Source organism: Patagioenas fasciata, unplaced genomic scaffold (genome assembly GCF_037038585.1).
Source record: "Patagioenas fasciata isolate bPatFas1 unplaced genomic scaffold, bPatFas1.hap1 Unplaced_2, whole genome shotgun sequence".
Classification (NCBI taxonomy): domain Eukaryota; kingdom Metazoa; phylum Chordata; class Aves; order Columbiformes; family Columbidae; genus Patagioenas; species Patagioenas fasciata.
Window position 1 is genome coordinate 2,152,900 of NW_027288621.1, and position 23,939 is coordinate 2,176,838.

Sequence of the window (23,939 nt, forward strand, 5' to 3'; positions counted from 1 at the left end):
GCCTAGCCTTGCCTTGCCTTATTTCCTTCTCATCCTGTTCTCTGTCCCAGCCTCTCTCACTAAGCCCTCGTCTGGCTGCATGTCTCTTCTTTCCTCTCTCCTTTTCTCAAACTCTCCTGCTTCCTGGCTTTCGTCTTTCAATTCCTCCATTTCAGTCCTGCAGCCCGGCACTACTTTTTTCTCTTGCCTCCCTTTGGCCTGCTCCCTTGGCTTTCTCCCTCTCTTCCATATTCTTCTTCCCGACTTGTCTCTTGGAGACTTTTGGCCACTTTGGACCCAAGTCTGGGGATGTTTTGGAAACTTTTCAGAGGCCTCGCTGGTGACAGGGGGGACAGCAGGCAGTGACAGGCCCGGGGCTGACAGGCTCCCCCTCCCCTAGCGGGCGCTCGGCTGCCACACCCAGCTGACGTAGAACCTTTGTCACAATGCCCGCTACCGTGGTGAGGATGCGGGCACTCTGCAGGTGACAGGGACCCAGCAGGACTTGCTGTCAGCTCAGCAATTGCTCAGTTCCCCAAAGAAGCTGAATTCTGCAAATTGCTGCTTTTGCTCTTGAAATGATGTCATCAGGTGGGTGTTTTGGTGTAATACACTGAAAACCAGAGCAGAAATGCTGAAATATTCCCATGATATGCATGGTCTCTGCACCAAACCACCATGTCTCAGCCTAAGTATGTCTGCCGCTTGTTCTTTTGTACTGCCAGCTGATTGTGAAAGTACAGTATAAAAACCATCTTTATGGAGAGATCTTTCTGGTTTAGGCTTAGTCTAAGTGTCTCAAGTAGCCGGGGCTTTTGTTTGGGCCTAATCCATATGGTCTGATGGCTTTCCATTCATCTCAAGATGAATGTAGTAGAAAATATAAATCAAAGAAACGTCCTTTGGCCTAGCCTTGCCTTGCCTTGCCTTATTTCCTTCTCATCCTGTTCTCTGTCCCAGCCTCTCTCACTAACCCCTCGTCTGGCTGCATGTCTCTTCTTTCCTCTCTCCTTTTCTCAAACTCTCCTGCTTCCTGGCTTTCCTCTTTCAATTCCTCCATTTCAGTCCTGCAGCCCGGCACTACTTTTTCCTCTTGCCTCCCTTTGGCCTGCTCCCTTGGCTTTCTCCCTCTCTTCCATATTCTTCTTCCCGACTTGTCTCTTGGAGACTTTTGGCCACTTTGGACCCAAGTCTGGGCATGTTTTGGAAACTTTTCAGAGGCCTCGCTGGTGACACGGGGGACAGCAGGCAGTGACAGGCCCGGGGCTGACAGGCTCCCCCTCCCCTAGCGGGCGCTCGGCTGCCACACCCAGCTGACGTAGAACCTTTGTCACAATGCCCGCTACCGTGGTGAGGATGCGGGCACTCTGCAGGTGACAGGGACCCAGCAGGACTTGCTGTCAGCTCAGCAATTGCTCAGTTCCCCAAAGAAGCTGAATTCTGCAAATTGCTGCTTTTGCTCTTGAAATGATGTCATCAGGTGGGTGTTTTGGTGTAATACACTGAAAACCAGAGCAGAAATGCTGAAATATTCCCATGATATGCATGGTCTCTGCACCAAACCACCATGTCTCAGCCTAAGTATGTCTGCCTCTTGTTCTTTTGTACTGACAGAAGATTGTGGAAGTACAGTATAAAAACCATCTTTATGGAGAGATCTTTCTGGTTTAGGCTTAGTCTAAGTGTCTCAAGTAGCCGGGGCTTTTGTTTGGGCCTAATCCATATGGTCTGATGGCTTTCCTCTCATCTCAAGATGAATGTGGTAGAAAATATAAATCAAAGAAACGTCCTTTGGCCTAGCCTTGCCTTGCCTTGCCTTATTTCCTTCTCATCCTGTTCTCTGTCCCAGCCTCTCTCACTAAGCCCTCGTCTGGCTGCATGTCTCTTCTTTCCTCTCTCCTTTTCTCAAACTCTCCTGCTTCCTGGCTTTCCTCTTTCAATTCCTCCATTTCAGTCCTGCAGCCCGGCACTACTTTTTCCTCTTGCCTCCCTTTGGCCTGCTCCCTTGGCATTCTCCCTCTCTTCAATATTCTTCTTCCCGACTTGTCTCTTGGAGACTTTTGGCCACTTTGGACCCAAGTCTGGGCATGTTTTGGAAACTTTTCAGAGGCCTCGCTGGTGACACGGGGGACAGCAGGCAGTGACAGGCCCGGGGCTGACAGGCTCCCCCTCCCCTAGCGGGCGCTCGGCTGCCACACCCAGCTGACGTAGAACCTTTGTCACAATGCCCGCTACCGTGGTGAGGATGCGGGCACTCTGCAGGTGACAGGGACCCAGCAGGACTTGCTGTCAGCTCAGCAATTGCTCAGTTCCCCAAAGAAGCTGAATTCTGCAAATTGCTGCTTTTGCTCTTGAAATGATGTCATCAGGTGGGTGTTTTGGTGTAATACACTGAAAACCAGAGCAGAAATGCTGAAATATTCCCATGATATGCATGGTCTCTGCACCAAACCACCATGTCTCAGCCTAAGTATGTCTGCCTCTTGTTCTTTTGTACTGCCAGCTGATTGTGGAAGTACAGTATAAAAACCATCTTTATGGAGAGATCTTTCTGGTTTAGGCTTAGTCTAAGTGTCTCAAGTAGCCGGGGCTTTTGTTTGGGCCTAATCCATATGGTCTGATGGCTTTCCTCTCATCTCAAGATGAATGTGGTAGAAAATATAAATCAAAGAAACGTCCTTTGGCCTAGCCTTGCCTTGCCTTATTTCCTTCTCATCCTGTTCTCTGTCCCAGCCTCTCTCACTAACCCCTCGTCTGGCTGCATGTCTCTTCTTTCCTCTCTCCTTTTCTCAAACTCTCCTGCTTCCTGGCTTTCGTCTTTCAATTCCTCCATTTCAGTCCTGCCGCCCGGCACTACTTTTTTCTCTTGCCTCCCTTTGGCCTGCTCCCTTGGCTTTCTCCCTCTCTTCCATATCCTTCTTCCCGACTTGTCTCTTGGAGACTTTTGGCCACTTTGGACCCAAGTCTGGGCATGTTTTGGAAACTTTTCAGAGGCCTCGCTGGTGACACGGGGGACAGCAGGCAGTGACAGGCCCGGGGCTGACAGGCTCCCCCTCCCCTAGCGGGCGCTCGGCTGCCACACCCAGCTGACGTAGAACCTTTGTCACAATGCCCGCTACCGTGGTGAGGATGCGGGCACTCTGCAGGTGACAGGGACCCAGCAGGACTTGCTGTCACCTCAGCAATTGCTCAGTTCCCCAAAGAAGCTGAATTCTGCAAATTGCTGCTTTTGCTCTTGAAATGATGTCATCAGGTGGGTGTTTTGGTGTAATACACTGAAAACCAGAGCAGAAATGCTGAAATATTCCCATGATATGCATGGTCTCTGCACCAAACCACCATGTCTCAGCCTAAGTATGTCTGCCGCTTGTTCTTTTGTACTGCCAGCTGATTGTGGAAGTACAGTATAAAAACCATCTTTATGGAGAGATCTTTCTGGTTTAGGCTTAGTCTAAGTGTCTCAAGTAGCCGGGGCTTTTGTTTGGGCCTAATCCATGTGGTCTGATGGCTTTCCTCTCATCTCAAGATGAATGTGGTAGAAAATATAAATCAAAGAAACGTCCTTTGGCCTAGCCTTGCCTTGCCTTATTTCCTTCTCATCCTGTTCTCTGTCCCAGCCTCTCTCACTAAGCCCTCGTCTGGCTGCATGTCTCTTCTTTCCTCTTTCCTTTTCTCAAACTCTCTTGCTTCCTGGCTTTCGTCTTTCAATTCCTCCATTTCAGTCCTGCAGCCCTGCACTACTTTTTTCTCTTGCCTCCCTTTGGCCTGCTCCCTTGGCTTTCTCCCTCTCTTCCATATCCTTCTTCCCGACTTGTCTCTTGGAGACTTTTGGCCACTTTGGACCCAAGTCTGGGCATGTTTTGGAAACTTTTCAGAGGCCTCGCTGGTGACACGGGGGACAGCAGGCAGTGACAGGCCCGGGGCTGACAGGCTCCCCCTCCCCTAGCGGGCGCTCGGCTGCCACACCCAGCTGACGTAGAACCTTTGTCACAATGCCCGCTACCGTGGTGAGGATGCGGGCACTCTGCAGGTGACAGGGACCCAGCAGGACTTGCTGTCAGCTCAGCAATTGCTCAGTTCCCCAAAGAAGCCGAATTCTGCAAATTGCTGCTTTTGCTCTTGAAATGATGTCATCAGGTGGGTGTTTTGGTGTAATACACTGAAAACCAGAGCAGAAATGCTGAAATATTCCCATGATATGCATGGTCTCTGCACCAAACCACCATGTCTCATCCTAAGTATGTCTGCCGCTTGTTCTTTTGTACTGCCACCTGATTGTGGAAGTACAGTATAAAAACCATCTTTATGGAGAGATCTTTCTGGTTTAGGCTTAGTCTAAGTGTCTCAAGTAGCCGGGGCTTTTGTTTGGGCCTAATCCATATGGTCTGATGGCTTTCCTCTCATCTCAAGATGAATGTGGTAGAAAATATAAATCAAAGAAACGTCCTTTGGCCTAGCCTTGCCTTGCCTTATTTCCTTCTCATCCTGTTCTCTGTCCCAGCCTCTCTCACTAACCCCTCGTCTGGCTGCATGTCTCTTCTTTCCTCTCTCCTTTTCTCAAACTCTCCTGCTTCCTGGCTTTCGTCTTTCAATTCCTCCATTTCAGTCCTGCCGCCCGGCACTACTTTTTTCTCTTGCCTCCCTTGGGCCTGCTCCCTTGGCTTTCTCCCTCTCTTCCATATCCTTCTTCCCGACTTGTCTCTTGGAGACTTTTGGCCACTTTGGACCCAAGTCTGGGGATGTTTTGGAAACTTTTCAGAGGCCTCGCTGGTGACAGGGGGGACAGCAGGCAGTGACAGGCCCGGGCCTGACAGGCTCCCCCTCCCCTAGCGGGCGCTTGGCGACCACACCCAGCTGACGTAGAACCTTTGTCACAATGCCCGCTACCGTGGTGAGGATGCGGGCACTCTGCAGGTGACAGGGACCCAGCAGGACTTGCTATCAGCTCAGCAATTGCTCAGTTCCCCAAAGAAGCTGAATTCTGCAAATTGCTGCTTTTGCTCTTGAAATGATGTCATCAGGTGGGTGTTTTGGTGTAATACACTGAAAACCAGAGCAGAAATGCTGAAATATTCCCATGATATGCATGGTCTCTGCACCAAACCACCATGTCTCAGCCTAAGTATGTCTGCCGCTTGTTCTTTTGTACTGCCAGCTGATTGTGAAAGTACAGTATAAAAACCATCTTTATGGAGAGATCTTTCTGGTTTAGGCTTAGTCTAAGTGTCTCAAGTAGCCGGGGCTTTTGTTTGGGCCTAATCCTTATGGTCTGATGGCTTTCCTCTCATCTCAAGATGAATGTAGTAGAAAATATAAATCAAAGAAACGTCCTTTGGCCTAGCCTTGCCTTGCCTTGCCTTGCCTTATTTCCTTCTCATCCTGTTCTCTGTCCCAGCCTCTCTCACTAACCCCTCGTCTGGCTGCATGTCTCTTCTTTCCTCTCTCCTTTTCTCAAACTCTCCTGTTTCCTGGCTTTCCTCTTTCAATTCCTCCATTTCAGTCCTGCAGCCCGGCACTACTTTTTCCTCTTGCCTCCCTTTGGCCTACTCCCTTGGCATTCTCCCTCTCTTCCATATTCTTCTTCCCGACTTGTCTCTTGGAGACTTTTGGCCACTTTGGACCCAAGTCTGGGCATGTTTTGGAAACTTTTCAGAGGCCTCGCTGGTGACAGGGGGGACAGCAGGCAGTGACAGGCCCGGGGCTGAGCGGCTCCCCCTCCCCTAGCGGGCGCTTGGCGACCACACCCAGCTGACGTAGAACCTTTGTCACAATGCCCGCTACCGTGGTGAGGATGCGGGCACTCTGCAGGTGACAGGGACCCAGCAGGACTTGCTGTCAGCTCAGCAATTGCTCAGTTCCCCAAAGAAGCTGAATTCTGCAAATTGCTGCTTTTGCTCTTGAAATGATGTCATCAGGTGGGTGTTTTGGTGTAATACACTGAAAACCAGAGCAGAAATGCTGAAATATTCCCATGATATGCATGGTCTCTGCACCAAACCACCATGTCTCAGCCTAAGTATGTCTGCCGCTTGTTCTTTTGTACTGCCAGCTGATTGTGAAAGTACAGTATAAAAACCATCTTTATGGAGAGATCTTTCTGGTTTAGGCCTAGTCTAAGTGTCTCAAGTAGCCGGGGCTTTTGTTTGGGCCTAATCCATATGGTCTGATGGCTTTCCTCTCATCTCAAGATGAATGTAGTAGAAAATATAAATCAAAGAAACGTCCTTTGGCCTAGCCTTGCCTTGCCTTGCCTTGCCTTATTTCCTTCTCATCCTGTTCTCTGTCCCAGCCTCTCTCACTAACCCCTCGTCTGGCTGCATGTCTCTTCTTTCCTCTCTCCTTTTCTCAAACTCTCCTGCTTCCTGGCTTTCCTCTTTCAATTCCTCCATTTCAGTCCTGCAGCCCGGCACTACTTTTTCCTCTTGCCTCCCTTTGGCCTGCTCCCTTGGCATTCTCCCTCTCTTCCATATTCTTCTTCCCGACTTGTCTCTTGGAGACTTTTGGCCACTTTGGACCCAAGTCTGGGCATGTTTTGGAAACTTTTCAGAGGCCTCGCTGGTGACAGGGGGGACAGCAGGCAGTGACAGGCCCGGGGCTGACAGGCTCCCCCTCCCCTAGCGGGCGCTCGGCTGCCACACCCAGCTGACGTAGAACCTTTGTCACAATGCCCGCTACCGTGGTGAGGATGCGGGCACTCTGCAGGTGACAGGGACCCAGCAGGACTTGCTGTCAGCTCAGCAATTGCTCAGTTCCCCAAAGAAGCTGAATTCTGCAAATTGCTGCTTTTGCTCTTGAAATGATGTCATCAGGTGGGTGTTTTGGTGTAATACACTGAAAACCAGAGCAGAAATGCTGAAATATTCCCATGATATGCATGGTCTCTGCACCAAACCACCATGTCTCAGCCTAAGTATGTCTGCCGCTTGTTCTTTTGTACTGCCACCTGATTGTGGAAGTACAGTATAAAAACCATCTTTATGGAGAGATCTTTCTGGTTTAGGCTTAGTCTAAGTGTCTCAAGTAGCCGGGGCTTTTGTTTGGGCCTAATCCATATGGTCTGATGGCTTTCCTCTCATCTCAAGATGAATGTGGTAGAAAATATAAATCAAAGAAACGTCCTTTGGCCTAGCCTTGCCTTGCCTTATTTCCTTCTCATCCTGTTCTCTGTCCCAGCCTCTCTCACTAAGCCCTCGTCTGGCTGCATGTCTCTTCTTTCCTCTCTCCTTTTCTCAAACTCTCCTGCTTCCTGGCTTTCGTCTTTCAATTCCTCCATTTCAGTCCTGCAGCCCGGCACTACTTTTTTCTCTTGCCTCCCTTTGGCCTGCTCCCGTGCCTGTCTCCCTCTGTTCCATATCCTTCTTCCCGACTTGTCTCTTGGAGACTTTTGGCCACTTTGGACCCAAGTCTGGGCATGTTTTGGAAACTTTTCAGAGGCCTCGCTGGTGACACGGGGGACAGCAGGCAGTGACAGGCCCGGGGCTGACAGGCTCCCCCTCCCCTAGCGGGCGCTCGGCTGCCACACCCAGCTGACGTAGAGCCTTTGTCACAATGCCCGCTACTGTGGTGGGGATGCGGGCACTCTGTAGGTGACAGGGACCCAGCAGGACTTGCTGTCAGCTCAGCAATTGCTCAGTTCCCCAAAGAAGTTGAATTTTGCAAATTGCTGCTTTGCTCTTGAAATGATGTCATCAGGTGGGTGTTTTGGTGTAATACACTGAAAACCAGAGCAGAAATGCTGAAATATTCCCATGATATGCATGGTCTCTGCACCAAACCACCATGACTCAGCCTAAGTACATCTTCCGCTTGTTCTTTTGTACTGCCAGTTGATTGTGGAAGTACAGTATAAAAACCATCTTTATGGAGAGATCTTTCTGGTTTAGGCTTAGTCTAAGTGTCTCAAGTAGCCGGGGCTTTTGTTTGGGCCTAATCCATAAGGTCTGATGGCTTTCCTCCTCATCTCAAGATGAATGTGGTAGAAAATATAAATCAAGGAAACCTCGTTTGGCCTAGCCTTGCCTTGCCTTGCCTTGCCTTATTTCCTTCTCATCCTGTTCTCTGTCCCAGCCTCTCTCACTAAGCCCTCGTCTGGCTGCATGTCTCTTCTTTCCTCTCTCCTTTTCTCAAACTCTCCTGCTTCCTGGCTTTCGTCTTTCAATTCCTCCATTTCATTCCTGCAGCCCGGCACTACTTTTTCCTCTTGCCTCCCTTTGGCCTGTTCCCTTGGCTTTCTCCCTCTCTTCCATATCCTTCTTCCCGACTTGTCTCTTGGAGACTTTTGACCACTTTGGAGCCAAGTCTGGGGATGTTTTGAAACTTTTCAGAGGCCTCGCTTGTGACAGGGGGGACAGCAGGCAGTGACAGGCCCGGGGCTGACAGGCTCCCCCTCCCCTAGCGGGCGCTCGGCTGCCACACCCAGCTGTCGTAGAACCTTTGTCACAATGCCCGCTACCGTGGTGAGGATGCGGGCACTCTGCAGGTGACAGGGACCCAGCAGGACTTGCTGTCAGCTCAGCAATTGCTCAGTTCCCCAAAGAAGGTGAATTTTGCAAATTGCTGCTTTGCTCTTGAAATGATGTCATCAGGTGGGTTTTTGGTGTAATACACTGAAAACCAGAGCAGAAATGCTGAAATATTCCCATGATATGCATGGTCTCTGCACCAAACCACCATGACTCAGCCTAAGTACATCTTCCGCTTGTTCTTTTGTACTGCCAGCTGATTGTGGAAGTACAGTATAAAAACCATCTTTATGGAGAGATCTTTCTGGTTTAGGCTTAGTCTAAGTGTCTCAAGTAGCCGGGGCTTTTGTTTGGGCCTAATCCATATGGTCTGATGGCTTTCCTCTCATCTCAAGATGAATGTGGTAGAAAATATAAATCAAAGAAACGTCCTTTGGCCTAGCCTTGCCTTGCCTTGCCTTGCCTTATTTCCTTCTCATCCTGTTCTCTGTCCCAGCCTCTCTCACTAAGCCCTCGTCTGGCTGCATGTCTCTTCTTTCCTCTCTCCTTTTCTCAAACTCTCCTGCTTCCTGGCTTTCGTCTTTCAATTCCTCCATTTCAGTCCTGCAGCCCGGCACTACTTTTTTCTCTTGCCTCCCTTTGGCCTGCTCCCTTGGCTTTCTCCCTCTCTTCCATATCCTTCTTCCCGACTTGTCTCTTGGAGACTTTTGACCACTTTGGACCCAAGTCTGGGCATGTTTTGGAAACTTTTCAGAGGCCTCGCTGGTGACACGGGGGACAGCAGGCAGTGACAGGCCCGGGGCTGACAGGCTCCCCCTCCCCTAGCGGGCGCTCGGCTGCCACACCCAGCTGACATAGAGCCTTTGTCACAATGCCCGCTACCGTGGTGAGGATGCGGGCACTCTGCAGGTGACAGGGACCCAGCAGGACTTGCTGTCAGCTCAGCAATTGCTCAGTTCCCCAAAGAAGTTGAATTTTGCAAATTGCTGCTTTGCTCTTGAAATGATGTCATCAGGTGGGTGTTTTGGTGTAATACACTGAAAACCAGAGCAGAAATGCTGAAATATTCCCATGATATGCATGGTCTCTGCACCAAACCACCATGACTCAGCCTAAGTACATCTTCCGCTTGTTCTTTTGTACTGCCAGCTGATTGTGGAAGTACAGTATAAAAACCATCTTTATGGAGAGATCTTTCTGGTTTAGGCTTAGTCTAAGTGTCTCAAGTAGCCGGGGCTTTTGTTTGGGCCTAATCCATATGGTCTGATGGCTTTCCTCTCATCTCAAGATGAATGTGGTAGAAAATATAAATCAAAGAAACGTCCTTTGGCCTAGCCTTGCCTTGCCTTATTTCCTTCTCATCCTGTTCTCTGTCCCAGCCTCTCTCACTAAGCCCTCGTCTGGCTGCATGTCTCTTCTTTCCTCTCTCCTTTTCTCAAACTCTCCTGCTTCCTGGCTTTCGTCTTTCAATTCCTCCATTTCAGTCCTGCAGCCCGGCACTACTTTTTTCTCTTGCCTCCCTTGGGCCTGCTCCCTTGGCTTTCTCCCTCTCTTCCATATCCTTCTTCCCGACTTGTCTCTTGGAGACTTTTGGCCACTTTGGACCCAAGTCTGGGCATGTTTTGGAAACTTTTCAGAGGCCTCGCTGGTGACACGGGGGACAGCAGGCAGTGACAGGCCCGGGGCTGACAGGCTCCCCCTCCCCTAGCGGGCGCTCGGCTGCCACACCCAGCTGACGTAGAACCTTTGTCACAATGCCCGCTACCGTGGTGAGGATGCAGGCACTCTGCAGGTGACAGGGACCCAGCAGGACTTGCTGTCAGCTCAGCAATTGCTCAGTTCCCCAAAGAAGCTGAATTCTGCAAATTGCTGCTTTTGCTCTTGAAATGATGTCATCAGGTGGGTGTTTTGGTGTAATACACTGAAAACCAGAGCAGAAATGCTGAAATATTCCCATGATATGCATGGTCTCTGCACCAAACCACCATGTCTCATCCTAAGTATGTCTGCCGCTTGTTCTTTTGTACTGACAGAAGATTGTGGAAGTACAGTATAAAAACCATCTTTATGGAGAGATCTTTCTGGTTTAGGCTTAGTCTAAGTGTCTCAAGTAGCCGGGGCTTTTGTTTGGGCCTAATCCATATGGTCTGATGGCTTTCCTCTCATCTCAAGATGAATGTGGTAGAAAATATAAATCAAAGAAACGTCCTTTGGCCTAGCCTTGCCTTGCCTTGCCTTGCCTTATTTCCTTCTCATCCTGTTCTCTGTCCCAGCCTCTCTCACTAAGCCCTCGTCTGGCTGCATGTCTCTTCTTTCCTCTCTCCTTTTCTCAAACTCTCCTGCTTCCTGGCTTTCGTCTTTCAATTCCTCCATTTCAGTCCTGCAGCCCGGCACTACTTTTTTCTCTTGCCTCCCTTTGGCCTGCTCCCTTGGCTTTCTCCCTCTCTTCCATATCCTTCTTCCCGACTTGTCTCTTGGAGACTTTTGGCCACTTTGGACCCAAGTCTGGGCATGTTTTGGAAACTTTTCAGAGGCCTCGCTGGTGACACGGGGGACAGCAGGCAGTGACAGGCCCGGGGCTGACAGTCTCCCCCTCCCCTAGCGGGCGCTCCGCTGCCACACCCAGCTGACATAGAGCCTTTGTCACAATGCCCGCTACCGTGGTGAGGATGCGGGCACTCTGCAGGTGACAGGGACCCAGCAGGACTTGCTGTCAGCTCAGCAATTGCTCAGTTCCCCAAAGAAGTCGAATTTTGCAAATTGCTGCTTTGCTCTTGAAATGATGTCATCAGGTGGGTTTTTGGTGTAATACACTGAAAACCAGAGCAGAAATGCTGAAATATTCCCATGATATGCATGGTCTCTGCACCAAACCACCATGACTCAGCCTAAGTACATCTTCCGCTTGTTCTTTTGTACTGCCAGCTGATTGTGGAAGTACAGTATAAAAACCATCTTTATGGAGAGATCTTTGTGGTTTAGGCTTAGTCTAAGTCTCTCAAGTAGCCGGGGCTTTTGTTTGGGCCTAATCCATAAGGTCTGATGGCTTTCCTCCTCATCTCAAGATGAATGTGGTAGAAAATATAAATCAAGGAAACCTCGTTTGGCCTAGCCTTGCCTTGCCTTGCCTTGCCTTATTTCCCTCTCATCCTGTTCTCTGTCCCAGCCTCTCTCACTAAGCCCTCGTCTGGCTGCATGTCTCTTCTTTCCTCTCTCCTTTTCTCAAACTCTCCTGCTTCCTGGCTTTCGTCTTTCAATTCCTCCATTTCAGTCCTGCAGCCCGGCACTACTTTTTCCTCTTGCCTCCCTTTGACCTGCTCCCTTGGCTTTCTCCCTCTCTTCCATATCCTTCTTCCCGACTTGTCTCTTGGAGACTTTTGACCACTTCGGAGCCAAGTCTGGGGATGTTTTGAAACTTTTCAGAGGCCTCGCTTGTGGCAGGGGGGACAGCAGGCAGTGACAGGCCCGGGGCTGACAGGCTCCCCCTCCCCTAGCGGGCGCTCGGCTGCCACACCCAGTTGACGTAGAACCTTTGTCACAATGCCCGCTACCGTGGTGAGGATGCGGGCACTCTGCAGGTGACAGGGACCCAGCAGGACTTGCTGTCAGCTCAGCAATTGCTCAGTTCCCCAAAGAAGCTGAATTCTGCAAATTGCTGCTTTTGCTCTTGAAATGATGTCATCAGGTGGGTGTTTTGGTGTAATACACTGAAAACCAGAGCAGAAATGCTGAAATATTCCCATGATATGCATGGTCTCTGCACCAAACCACCATGTCTCAGCCTAAGTATGTCTGCCGCTTGTTCTTTTGTACTGCCAGCTGATTGTGGAAGTACAGTATAAAAACCATCTTTATGGAGAGATCTTTCTGGTTTAGTCTTAGTCTAAGTGTCTCCAGTAGCCGGGGCTTTTGTTTGGGCCTAATCCATATGGTCTGATGGCTTTCCTCTCATCTCAAGATGAATGTGGTAGAAAATATAAATCAAAGAAACGTCCTTTGGCCTAGCCTTGCCTTGCCTTATTTCCTTCTCATCCTGTTCTCTGTCCCAGCCTCTCTCACTAACCCCTCGTCTGGCTGCATGTCTCTTCTTTCCTCTCTCCTTTTCTGAAACTCTCCTGCTTCCTGGCATTCGTCTTTCAATTCCTCCATTTCACTCCTGCCGCCCGGCACTACTTTTTTCTCTTGCCTCCCTTGGGCCTGCTCCCTTGGCTTTCTCCCTCTCTTCCATATCCTTCTTCCCGACATGTCTCTTGGAGACTTTTGGCCACTTTGGAGCCAAGTCTGGGGATGTTTTGGAAACTTTTCAGAGGCCTCGCTTGTGGCAGGGGGGACAGCAGGCAGTGACAGGCCCGGGGCTGACAGGCTCCCCCTCCCCTAGCGGGCGCTCGGCTGCCACACCCAGCTGACATAGAACCTTTGTCACAATGCCCGCTACCGTGGTGAGGATGCGGGCACTCTGCAGGTGACAGGGACCCAGCAGGACTTGCTGTCAGCTCAGCAATTGCTCAGTTCCCCAAAGAAGTTGAATTTTGCAAATTGCTGCTTTGCTCTTGAAATGATGTCATCAGGTGGGTTTTTGGTGTAATACACTGAAAACCAGAGCAGAAATGCTGAAATATTCCCATGATACGCATGGTCTCTGCACCAAACCACCATGTCTCAGCCTAAGTACATCTTCCGCTTGTTCTTTTGTACTGCCAGCTGATTGTGGAAGTACAGTATAAAAACCATCTTTATGGAGAGATCTTTCTGGTTTAGGCTTAGTCTAAGTGTCTCAAGTAGCTGGTGCTTTTGTTTGGGCCTAATCCATAAGGTCTGATGGCTTTCCTCCTCATCTCAAGATGAATGTGGTAGAAAATATAAATCAAGGAAACCTCGTTTGGCCTAGCCTTGCCTTGCCTTGCCTTGCCTTATTTCCTTCTCATCCTGTTCTCTGTCCCAGCCTCTCTCACTAAGCCCTCGTCTGGCTGCATGTCTCTTCTTTCCTCTCTCCTTTTCTCAAACTCTCCTGCTTCCTGGCTTTCGTCTTTCAATTCCTCCATTTCAGTCCTGCAGCCCGGCACTACTTTTTTCTCTTGCCTCCCTTTGGCCTGCTCCCTTGGCTTTCTCCCTCTCTTCCATATCCTTCTTCCCGACTTGTCTCTTGGAGACTTTTGGCCACTTTGGACCCAAGTCTGGGCATGTTTTGGAAACTTTTCAGAGGCCTCGCTGGTGACACGGGGGACAGCAGGCAGTGACAGGCCCGGGGCTGACAGGCTCCCCCTCCCCTAGCGGGCGCTCGGCTGCCACACCCAGCTGACATAGAGCCTTTGTCACAATGCCCGCTACCGTGGTGAGGATGCGGGCACTCTGCAGGTGACAGGGACCCAGCAGGACTTGCTGTCAGCTCAGCAATTGCTCAGTTCCCCAAAGAAGCTGAATTCTGCAAATTGCTGCTTTTGCTCTTGAAATGATGTCATCAGGTGGGTGTTTTGGTGTAATACACTGAAAACCAGAGCAGAAATGCTGAAATATTCCCATGATATGCATGGTCTCTGCACCAAACCACCATGTCTCAGCCTAAGTATGTCTGCCGCTTGTTCTTTTGTACTGACAGAAGATTGTGGAAGTACAGTATAAAAACCATCTTTATGGAGAGATCTTTCTGGTTTAGGCTTAGTCTAAGTGTCTCAAGTAGCCGGGGCTTTTGTTTGGGCCTAATCCATATGGTCTGATGGCTTTCCTCTCATCTCAAGATGAATGTGGTAGAAAATATAAATCAAAGAAACGTCCTTTGGCCTAGCCTTGCCTTGCCTTATTTCCTTCTCATCCTGTTCTCTGTCCCAGCCTCTCTCACTAACCCCTCGTCTGGCTGCATGTCTCTTCTTTCCTCTCTCCTTTTCTCAAACTCTCCTGCTTCCTGGCTTTCGTCTTTCAATTCCTCCATTTCACTCCTGCCGCCCGGCACTACTTATTTCTCTTGCCTCCCTTGGGCCTGCTCCCTTGGCTTTCTCCCTCTCTTCCATATCCTTCTTCCCGACTTGTCTCTTGGAGACTTTTGGCCACTTTGGAGCCAAGTCTGGGGATGTTTTGGAAACTTTTCAGAGGCCTCGCTGCTGACAGGGGGGACAGCAGGCAGTGACAGGCCCGGGGCTGACAGGCTCCCCCTCCCCTAGCGGGCGCTTGGCTGCCACACCCAGCTGACGTAGAACCTTTGTCACAATGCCCGCTACCGTGGTGAGGATGCGGGCACTCTGCAGGTGACAGGGACCCAGCAGGACTTGCTGTCAGCTCAGCAATTGCTCAGTTCCCCAAAGAAGCTGAATTCTGCAAATTGCTGCTTTTGCTCTTGAAATGATGTCATCAGGTGGGTGCTTTGGTGTAATACACTGAAAACCAGAGCAGAAATGCTGAAATATTCCCATGATATGCATGGTCTCTGCACCAAACCACCATGTCTCAGCCTAAGTATGTCTGCCGCTTGTTCTTTTGTACTGCCAGCTGATTGTGGAAGTACAGTATAAAAACCATCTTTATGGAGAGATCTTTCTGGTTTAGGCTTAGTCTAAGTGTCCCAAGTAGCCGGGGCTTTTGTTTGGGCCTAATCCATAAGGTCTGATGGCTTTCCTCCTCATCTCAAGATGAATGTGGTAGAAAATATAAATCAAGGAAACCTCGTTTGGCCTAGCCTTGCCTTGCCTTGCCTTGCCTTATTTCCTTCTCATCCTGTTCTCTGTCCCAGCCTCTCTCACTAAGCCCTCGTCTGGCTGCATGTCTCTTCTTTCCTCTCTCCTTTTCTCAAACTCTCCTGCTTCCTGGCTTTCGTCTTTCAATTCCTCCATTTCAGTCCTGCAGCCCGGCACTACTTTTTTCTCTTGCCTCCCTTTGGCCTGCTCCCTTGGCTTTCTCCCTCTCTTCCATATCCTTCTTCCCGACTTGTCTCTTGGAGACTTTTGACCACTTTGGAGCCAAGTCTGGGGATGTTTTGAAACTTTTCAGAGGCCTCGCTTGTGACAGGGGGGACAGCAGGCAGTGACAGGCCCGGGGCTGACAGGCTCCCCCTCCCCTAGCGGGCGCTTGGCTGCCACACCCAGCTGACGTAGAACCTTTGTCACAATGCCCGCTACCGTGGTGAGGATGCGGGCACTCTGCAGGTGACAGGGACCCAGCAGGACTTGCTGTCAGCTCAGCAATTGCTCAGTTCCCCAAAGAAGTCGAATTTTGCAAATTGCTGCTTTGCTCTTGAAATGATGTCATCAGGTGGGTGTTTTGGTGTAATACACTGAAAACCAGAGCAGAAATGCTGAAATATTCCCATGATATGCATGGTCTCTGCACCAAACCACCATGTCTCAGCCTAAGTATGTCTGCTGCTTGTTCTTTTGTACTGCCAGCTGATTGTGGAAGTACAGTATAAAAACCATCTTTATGGAGAGATCTTTCTGGTTTAGGCTTAGTCTAAGTGTCTCAAGTAGCCGGGGCGTTTGTTTGGGCCTAATCCATATGGTCTGATGGCTTTCCTCTCATCTCAAGATGAATGTGGTAGAAAATATAAATCAAAGAAACGTCCTTTGGCCTAGCCTTGCCTTGCCTTATTTCCTTCTCATCCTGTTCTCTGTCCCAGCCTCTCTCACTAAGCCCTCGTCTGGCTGCATGTCTCTTCTTTCCTCTCTCCTTTTCTCAAACTCTCCTGCTTCCTGGCTTTCGTCTTTCAATTCCTCCATTTCAGTCCTGCAGCCCGGCACTACTTTTTTCTCTTGCCTCCCTTGGGCCTGCTCCCTTGGCTTTCTCCCTCTCTTCCATATCCTTCTTCCCGACTTGACTCTTGGAGACTTTTGGCCACTTTGGACCCAAGTCTGGGCATGTTTTGGAAACTTTTCAGAGGCCTCGCTGGTGACACGGGGGACAGCAGGCAGTGACAGGCCCGGGGCTGACAGGCTCCCCCTCCCCTAGCGGGCGCTCGGCTGCCACACCCAGCTGACGTAGAACCTTTGTCACAATGCCCGCTACCGTGGGGAGGATGCGGGCACTCTGCAGGTGACAGGGACCCAGCAGGACTTGCTGTCAGCTCAGCAATTGCTCAGTTCCCCAAAGAAGCTGAATTCTGCAAATTGCTGCTTTTGCTCTTGAAATGATGTCATCAGGTGGGTGTTTTGGTGTAATACACTGAAAACCAGAGCAGAAATGCTGAAATATTCCCATGATATGCATGGTCTCTGCACCAAACCACCATGTCTCATCCTAAGTATGTCTGCCGCTTGTTCTTTTGTACTGACAGAAGATTGTGGAAGTACAGTATAAAAACCATCTTTATGGAGAGATCTTTCTGGTTTAGGCTTAGTCTAAGTGTCTCAAGTAGCCGGGGCTTTTGTTTGGGCCTAATCCATATGGTCTGATGGCTTTCCTCTCATCTCAAGATGAATGTGGTAGAAAATATAAATCAAAGAAACGTCCTTTGGCCTAGCCTTGCCTTGCCTTGCCTTGCCTTATTTCCTTCTCATCCTGTTCTCTGTCCCAGCCTCTCTCACTAAGCCCTCGTCTGGCTGCATGTCTCTTCTTTCCTCTCTCCTTTTCTCAAACTCTCCTGCTTCCTGGCTTTCGTCTTTCAATTCCTCCATTTCAGTCCTGCAGCCCGGCACTACTTTTTCCTCTTGCCTCCCTTTGGCCTGCTCCCTTGGCATTCTCCCTCTCTTCCATATCCTTCTTCCCGACTTGTCTCTTGGAGACTTTTGGCCACTTTGGAGCCAAGTCTGGGGATGTTTTGGAAACTTTTCAGAGGCCTCGCTGGTGACAGGGGGGACAGCAGGCAGTGACAGGCCCGGGGCTGAGAGGCTCCCCCTCCCCTAGCGGGCGCTCGGCTGCCACACCCAGCTGACGTAGAACCTTTGTCACAATGCCCGCTACCGTGGTGAGGATGCAGGCACTCTGCAGGTGACAGGGACCCAGCAGGACTTGCTGTCAGCTCAGCAATTGCTCAGTTCCCCAAAGAAGCTGAATTCTGCAAATTGCTGCTTTTGCTCTTGAAATGATGTCATCAGGTGGGTGTTTTGGTGTAATACACTGAAAACCAGAGCAGAAATGCTGAAATATTCCCATGATATGCATGGTCTCTGCACCAAACCACCATGTCTCAGCCTAAGTATGTCTGCCGCTTGTTCTTTTGTACTGCCACCTGATTGTGGAAGTACAGTATAAAAACCATCTTTATGGAGAGATCTTTCTGGTTTAGGCTTAGTCTAAGTGTCTCAAGTAGCCGGGGCGTTTGTTTGGGCCTAATCCATAAGGTCTGATGGCTTTCCTCCTCATCTCAAGATGAATGTGGTAGAAAATATAAATCAAGGAAACCTCGTTTGGCCTAGCCTTGCCTTGCCTTGCCTTGCCTTATTTCCTTCTCATCCTGTTCTCTGTCCCAGCCTCTCTCACTAAGCCCTCGTCTGGCTGCATGTCTCTTCTTTCCTCTCTCCTTTTCTCAAACTCTCCTACTTCCTGGCTTTCGTCTTTCAATTCCTCCATTTCAGTCCTGCAGCCCGGCACTACTTTTTTCTCTTGCCTCCCTTTGGCCTGCTCCCTTGGCTTTCTCCCTCTCTTCCATATCCTTCTTCCCGACTTGTCTCTTGGAGACTTTTGGCCACTTTGGACCCAAGTCTGGGCATGTTTTGGAAACTTTTCAGAGGCCTCGCTGGTGGCAGGGGGGACAGCAGGCAGTGACAGGCCCGGGGCTGACAGGCTCCCCCTCCCCTAGCGGGCGCTCGGCTGCCACACCCAGCTGACGTAGAGCCTTTGTCACAATGCCCGCTACCGTGGTGAGGATGCGGGCACTCTGCAGGTGACAGGGACCCAGCAGGACTTGCTGTCAGCTCAGCAATTGCTCAGTTCCCCAAAGAAGTTGAATTTTGCAAATTGCTGCTTTGCTCTTGAAATGATGTCATCAGGTGGGTGTTTTGGTGTAATACACTGAAAACCAGAGCAGAAATGCTGAAATATTCCCATGATATGCATGGTCTCTGCACCAAAACACCATGACTCAGCCTAAGTACATCTTCCGCTTGTTCTTTTGTACTGCCAGCTGATTGTGGAAGTACAGTATAAAAACCATCTTTATGGAGAGATCTTTCTGGTTTAGGCTTAGTCTAAGTGTCTCAAGTAGCCGGGGCTTTTGTTTGGGCCTAATCCATAAGGTCTGATGGCTTTCCTCCTCATCTCAAGATGAATGTGGTAGAAAATATAAATCAAGGAAACCTCGTTTGGCCTAGCTTTGCCTTGCCTTGCCTTGCCTTATTTCCTTCTCATCCTGTTCTCTGTCCCAGCCTCTCTCACTAAGCCCTCGTCTGGCTGCATGTCTCTTCTTTCCTGTCTCCTTTTCTCAAACTCTCCTGCTTCCTGGCTTTCGTCTTTCAATTCCTCCATTTCAGTCCTGCAGCCCGGCACTACTTTTTCCTCTTGCCTCCCTTTGGCCTGCTCCCTTGGCATTCTCCCTCTCTTCCATATCCTTCTTCCCGACTTGTCTCTTGGAGACTTTTGACCACTTTGGAGCCAAGTCTGGGGATGTTTTGAAACTTTTCAGAGGCCTCGCTTGTGGCAGGGGGGACAGCAGGCAGTGACAGGCCCAGGGCTGAGAGGCTCCCCCTCCCCTAGCGGGCGCTCGGCTGCCACACCCAGCTGACGTAGAACCTTTGTCACAATGCCCGCTACCGTGGTGAGGATGCGGGCACTCTGCAGGTGACAGGGACCCAGCAGGACTTGCTGTCAGCTCAGCAATTGCTCAGTTCCCCAAAGAAGCTGAATTCTGCAAATTGCTGCTTTTGCTCTTGAAATGATGTCATCAGGTGGGTGTTTTGGTGTAATACACTGAAAACCAGAGCAGAAATGCTGAAATATTCCCATGATATGCATGGTCTCTGCACCAAACCACCATGTCTCAGCCTAAGTATGTCTGCCGCTTGTTCTTTTGTACTGCCACCTGATTGTGGAAGTACAGTATAAAAACCATCTTTATGGAGAGATCTTTCTGGTTTAGGCTTAGTCTAAGTGTCTCAAGTAGCCGGGGCTTTTGTTTGGGCCTAATCCATATGGTCTGATGGCTTTCCTCTCATCTCAAGATGAATGTGGTAGAAAATATAAATCAAAGAAACGTCCTTTGGCCTAGCCTTGCCTTGCCTTGCCTTGCCTTATTTCCTTCTCATCCTGTTCTCTCTCCCAGCCTCTCTCACTAAGCCCTCATCTGGCTGCATGTCTCTTCTTTCCTCTCTCCTTTTCTCAAACTCTCCTGCTTCCTGGCTTTCGTCTTTCAATTCCTCCATTTCAGTCCTGCAGACCGGCACTACTTTTTTCTCTTGCCTCCCTTTGGCCTGCTCCCTTGGCTTTCTCCCTCTCTTCCATATCCTTCTTCCCGACTTGTCTCTTGGAGACTTTTGGCCACTTTGGACCCAAGTCTGGGCATGTTTTGGAAACTTTTCAGAGGCCTCGCTGGTGACACGGGGGACAGCAGGCAGTGACAGGCCCGGGGCTGACAGGCTCCCCCTCCCCTAGCGGGCGCTCGGCTGCCACACCCAGCTGACATAGAGCCTTTGTCACAATGCCCGCTACCGTGGTGAGGATGCGGGCACTCTGCAGGTGACAGGGACCCAGCAGGACTTGCTGTCAGCTCAGCAATTGCTCAGTTCCCCAAAGAAGCTGAATTCTGCAAATTGCTGCTTTTGCTCTTGAAATGATGTCATCAGGTGGGTGTTTTGGTGTAATACACTGAAAACCAGAGCAGAAATGCTGAAATATTCCCATGATATGCATGGTCTCTGCACCAAACCACCATGTCTCAGCCTAAGTATGTCTGCCGCTTGTTCTTTTGTACTGACAGAAGATTGTGGAAGTACAGTATAAAAACCATCTTTATGGAGAGATCTTTCTGGTTTAGGCTTAGTCTAAGTGTCTCAAGTAGCCGGGGCTTTTGTTTGGGCCTAATCCATATGGTCTGATGGCTTTCCTCTCATCTCAAGATGAATGTGGTAGAAAATATAAATCAAAGAAACGTCCTTTGGCCTAGCCTTGCCTTGCCTTATTTCCTTCTCATCCTGTTCTCTGTCCCAGCCTCTCTCACTAACCCCTCGTCTGGCTGCATGTCTCTTCTTTCCTCTCTCCTTTTCTCAAACTCTCCTGCTTCCTGGCTTTCGTCTTTCAATTCCTCCATTTCACTCCTGCCGCCCGGCACTACTTATTTCTCTTGCCTCCCTTGGGCCTGCTCCCTTGGCTTTCTCCCTCTCTTCCATATCCTTCTTCCCGACTTGTCTCTTGGAGACTTTTGGCCACTTTGGACCCAAGTCTGGGGATGTTTTGGAAACTTTTCAGAGGCCTCGCTGCTGACAGGGGGGACAGCAGGCAGTGACAGGCCCGGGGCTGACAGGCTCCCCCTCCCCTAGTGGGCGCTTGGCTGCCACACCCAGCTGACGTAGAACCTTTGTCACAATGCCCGCTACCGTGGTGAGGATGCGGGCACTCTGCAGGTGACAGGGACCCAGCAGGACTTGCTGTCAGCTCAGCAATTGCTCAGTTCCCCAAAGAAGCTGAATTCTGCAAATAGCTGCTTTTGCTCTTGAAATGATGTCATCAGGTGGGTGCTTTGGTGTAATACACTGAAAACCAGAGCAGAAATGCTGAAATATTCCCATGATAAGCATGGTCTCTGCACCAAACCACCATGACTCAGCCTAAGTACATCTTCCGCTTGTTCTTTTGTACTGCCAGCTGATTGTGGAAGTACAGTATAAAAACCATCTTTATGGAGAGATCTTTCTGGTTTAGGCTTAGTCTAAGTGTCTCAAGTAGCCAGGGCTTTTGTTTGGGCCTAATCCATAAGGTCTGATGGCTTTCCTCCTCATCTCAAGATGAATGTGGTAGAAAATATAAATCAAGGAAACCTCGTTTGGCCTAGCCTTGCCTTGCCTTGCCTTGCCTTATTTCCTTCTCATCCTGTTCTCTGTCCCAGCCTCTCTCACTAAGCCCTCGTCTGGCTGCATGTCTCTTCTTTCCTCTCTCCTTTTCTCAAACTCTCCTGCTTCCTGGCTTTCGTCTTTCAATTCCTCCATTTCAGTCCTGCAGACCGGCACTACTTTTTTCTCTTGCCTCCCTTTGGCCTGCTCCCTTGGCTTTCTCCCTCTCTTCCATATCCTTCTTCCCGACTTGTCTCTTGGAGACTTTTGGCCACTTTGGACCCAAGTCTGGGCATGTTTTGGAAACTTTTCAGAGGCCTCGCTGGTGACACGGGGGACAGCAGGCAGTGACAGGCCCGGGGCTGACAGGCTCCCCCTCCCCTAGCGGGCGCTCGGCTGCCACACCCAGCTGACATAGAGCCTTTGTCACAATGCCCGCTACCGTGGTGAGGATGCGGGCACTCTGCAGGTGACAGGGACCCAGCAGGACTTGCTGTCAGCTCAGCAATTGCTCAGTTCCCCAAAGAAGCTGAATTCTGCAAATTGCTGCTTTTGCTCTTGAAATGATGTCATCAGGTGGGTGTTTTGGTGTAATACACTGAAAACCAGAGCAGAAATGCTGAAATATTCCCATGATATGCATGGTCTCTGCACCAAACCACCATGTCTCAGCCTAAGTATGTCTGCCGCTTGTTCTTTTGTACTGACAGAAGATTGTGGAAGTACAGTATAAAAACCATCTTTATGGAGAGATCTTTCTGGTTTAGGCTTAGTCTAAGTGTCTCAAGTAGCCGGGGCTTTTGTTTGGGCCTAATCCATATGGTCTGATGGCTTTCCTCTCATCTCAAGATGAATGTGGTAGAAAATATAAATCAAAGAAACGTCCTTTGGCCTAGCCTTGCCTTGCCTTATTTCCTTCTCATCCTGTTCTCTGTCCCAGCCTCTCTCACTAACCCCTCGTCTGGCTGCATGTCTCTTCTTTCCTCTCTCCTTTTCTCAAACTCTCCTGCTTCCTGGCTTTCGTCTTTCAATTCCTCCATTTCACTCCTGCCGCTCGGCACTACTTATTTCTCTTGCCTCCCTTGGGCCTGCTCCCTTGGCTTTCTCCCTCTCTTCCATATCCTTCTTCCCGACTTGTCTCTTGGAGACTTTTGGCCACTTTGGACCCAAGTCTGGGGATGTTTTGGAAACTTTTCAGAGGCCTCGCTGCTGACACGGGGGACAGCAGGCAGTGACAGGCCCGGGGCTGACAGGCTCCCCCTCCCCTAGCGGGCGCTTGGCTGCCACACCCAGCTGACGTAGAACCTTTGTCACAATGCCCGCTACCGTGGTGAGGATGCGGGCACTCTGCAGGTGACAGGGACCCAGCAGGACTTGCTGTCAGCTCAGCAATTGCTCAGTTCCTCAAAGAAGCTGAATTCTGCAAATTGCTGCTTTTGCTCTTGAAATGATGTCATCAGGTGGGTGCTTTGGTGTAATACACTGAAAACCAGAGCAGAAATGCTGAAATATTCTCATGATATGCGTGGTCTCTGCACCAAACCACCATGTCTCAGCCTAAGTATGTCTGCCGCTTGTTCTTTTGTACTGCCAGCTGATTGTGGAAGTACAGTATAAAAACCATCTTTATGGAGAGATCTTTCTGGTTTAGGCTTAGTCTAAGTGTCTCAAGTAGCCGGGGCTTTTGTTTGGGCCTAATCCATATGGTCTGATGGCTTTCCTCTCATCTCAAGATGAATGTGGTAGAAAATATAAATCAAAGAAACGTCCTTTGGCCTAGCCTTGCCTTGCCTTGCCTTGCCTTATTTCCTTCTCATCCTGTTCTCTGTCCCAGCCTCTCTCACTAACCCCTCGTCTGGCTGCATGTCTCTTCTTTCCTCTCTCCTTTTCTCAAACTCTCCTGCTTCCTGGCTTTCGTCTTTCAATTCCTCCATTTCACTCCTGCCGCCCGGCACTACTTATTTCTCTTGCCTCCCTTGGGCCTGCTCCCTTGGCTTTCTCCCTCTCTTCCATATCCTTCTTCCCGACTTGTCTCTTGGAGACTTTTGGCCACTTTGGACCCAAGTCTGGGGATGTTTTGGAAACTTTTCAGAGGCCTCGCTGCTGACAGGGGGGACAGCAGGCAGTGACAGGCCCGGGGCTGACAGGCTCCCCCTCCCCTAGCGGGCGCTTGGCTGCCACACCCAGCTGACGTAGAACCTTTGTCACAATGCCCGCTACCGTGGTGAGGATGCGGGCACTCTGCAGGTGACAGGGACCCAGCAGGACTTGCTGTCAGCTCAGCAATTGCTCAGTTCCCCAAAGAAGCTGAATTCTGCAAATAGCTGCTTTTGCTCTTGAAATGATGTCATCAGGTGGGTTTTTGGTGTAATACACTGAAAACCAGAGCAGAAATGCTGAAATATTCCCATGATATGCATGGTCTCTGCACCAAACCACCATGACTCAGCCTAAGTACATCTTCCGCTTGTTCTTTTGTACTGCCAGCTGATTGTGGAAGTACAGTATAAAAACCATCTTTATGGAGAGATCTTTCTGGTTTAGGCTTAGTCTAAGTGTCTCAAGTAGCCAGGGCTTTTGTTTGGGCCTAATCCAT